The sequence below is a fragment of the Oncorhynchus gorbuscha genome, linkage group LG05 (assembly GCF_021184085.1).
Source record: "Oncorhynchus gorbuscha isolate QuinsamMale2020 ecotype Even-year linkage group LG05, OgorEven_v1.0, whole genome shotgun sequence".
Classification (NCBI taxonomy): Eukaryota; Metazoa; Chordata; class Actinopteri; order Salmoniformes; family Salmonidae; genus Oncorhynchus; species Oncorhynchus gorbuscha.
In genome coordinates, this window is record NC_060177.1 from 7,635,269 (window position 1) to 7,637,768 (window position 2,500).

Genomic DNA, 2,500 nt, shown 5'->3' on the forward strand with positions numbered 1-2,500 from the left:
CGACTGACAATAACACACCCAGGAGCATGAACATCACATCTACTTAATAGCAGCTTGTGAAAATAAAAACAGGCTGAGCGACTCCAACTTTAAGAACTGTTATTACTGCGTTCAATACTGCCTCCTGCCAAACTGTCTGTGTGTCCGTCAGTCATGTAATGTGTCCGTCTTCACCTTAAAAAGGTAGTGAGTTTCTAAGCCCAAGGGGTTTGCTCTGTCAGAAAGACAAAAGGGGAGTTAAGTTCTTTATCCGGTGAGTCAGCAGACAGTTGGGGGCAGAGCCTAAAGCAAAAGGGCAGGAAATGTATTTATGTGGGCCTGTCTTGCCTTGTCAGTGTTTTTAACCAGCACAGAATGCAACAGCATGTGACTGTAGTGTAATTCAACCATGACACCCTCTTCTGTAGCCTCTACTAACCTGGTTCACTGCTACACCTTGATGTCGGCTGAGATCAGGGAGTGGGTTTTATCTATCTATCTATCTATCTATCTATCTATCTATCTATCTATCTATCTATCTATCTATCTATCTATCTATCTATCTATCTATCTATCTATCTATCTATATATCTATCTATCTATCTATCTATCCATTAACGAGTACAGTAACAACCTCAAACCACAGCATACTGAGTGAACACAGAGAATTGTCCCGAAGCGTTTTCCTTCCACCTTCCAGACGTTCTCCATGAACAAGGTGTGAGACGTACCTTAGTGTTGTGATGTTTTAAATCCTTCAACAATAGCCCTCTTTAAACACTTGCTGGTTTCTTTTTCCCGTGAGATGGTTGACGTGCCAGGAGTCAGTGGCTGTGAAGGAGACAATCAAACATAAAGATGAGCTCAGATCGGATCAGTCATATAACGCTTGGCAGAATTCTTCACATTCTGGGTACAAGTAACAGATAGCTAGGGAACACAATGTGGCCACTGTCTGGGTAGAAGTAACAGATAGCTAGGGAACACAATGTGGCCACTGTCTGGGTAGAAGTAACAGATAGCTAGGGAACACAATATGGCCACTGTCTGGGTAGAAGTAACAGATAGCTAGGGAACACAATGTGGCCACTGTCTGGGTAGAAGTAACAGATAGCTAGGGAACACAATGTGGCCACTGTCTGGGTAGAAGTAACAGATAGCTAGGGAACACAATGTGGCCACTGTCTGGGTAGAAGTAACAGATAGCTAGGGAACACAATATGGCCACTGTCTGGGTAGAAGTAACAGATAGCTAGGGAACACAATGTGGCCACTGTCTGGGTAGAAGTAACAGATAGCTAGGGAACACAATGTGGCCACTGTCTGGGTAGAAGTAACAGATAGCTAGGGAACACAATGTGGCCACTGTCTGGGTAGAAGTAACAGATAGCTAGGGAACACAATATGGCCACTGTCGGGTAGAAGTAACAGATAGCTAGGGAACACAATGTGGCCACTGTCTGGGTAGAAGTAACAGATAGCTAGGGAACACAATGTGGCCACTGTCTGGGTAGAAGTAACAGATAGCTAGGGAACACAATGTGGCCACTGTCTGGGTAGAAGTAACAGATAGCTAGAGAACACAATGTGGCCACTGTCTGGGTAGAAGTAACAGATAGCTAGGGAACACAATATGGCCACTGTCTGGGTAGAAGTAACAGATAGCTAGGGAACACAATGTGGCCACTGTCTGGGTAGAAGTAACAGATAGCTAGGGAACACAATGTGGCCACTGTCTGGGTAGAAGTAACAGATAGCTAGGGAACACAATGTGGCCACTGTCTGGGGAGAAGTAACAGATAGCTAGGGAACACAATATGGCCACTGTCTGGGTAGAAGTAACAGATAGCTAGGGAACACAATGTGGCCACTGTCTGGGTAGAAGTAACAGATAGCTAGGGAACACAATATGGCCACTGTCTACACCACATGGCAGTATGGCTCACATATTAATGCCATGGCAACCATCGTCTGGTTTAGTGTCATTGTATAATTACAAAATGAGTGTGAAATTATTACTGTGACTGACATTAATATTATTACTTAGCATACATGAATTTAAAAAAAGAAAGTTTGCACTATTAGTTGCTAGCAAAACATTTTTATGGTAAGCAGGGAAAAAAATAGTATCCTGGAAAAAGACCTATGTGTGTCTACAACAACCATAAATATGGTTTGTAATGTGACCTTCTATGTCCTTTAAGTTAACAAGGGTGTTGCCATTGGAATGTTTGAAAGCAACCACGTGTTATCACTACATCTGCCAGGTAGCAGCCTCTGAGAGGTAATTATGTGTTCTGAGTTCCCACTGAATACCACATGCCGCTGACACCCATTCCACGAGCTCAAGCCATGTCCTCTCTTTAATAATAGGTGCCATTTAGCAGACACTTTTATCCAAAGCGACAGTCATTCGCGAATATATTTTTCTTAAGGGTGGTCCCGGGATTCGAACCCACTATTCAGGCATTACAAGCACCATGCTCTACCAACTGAGCAACAGAAAATGAAACGCAACATG

The 2,500-nt window shown here is 43.4% G+C and overlaps 1 long non-coding RNA gene across 1 annotated transcript in view; it reads right to left on the reverse strand.

Annotated features, from left to right (window-relative positions):
* LOC124034994 overlaps nucleotides 1-2,500 on the reverse strand; it is a 4,081-nt gene that overhangs the window by 1,239 nt on the left and 342 nt on the right. Inside the window, exon 2 of the long non-coding RNA XR_006838665.1 lies at nucleotides 711-810. This is a non-coding gene — a long non-coding RNA (uncharacterized LOC124034994). The remainder of the gene's footprint in view (nucleotides 1-710; nucleotides 811-2,500) is intronic.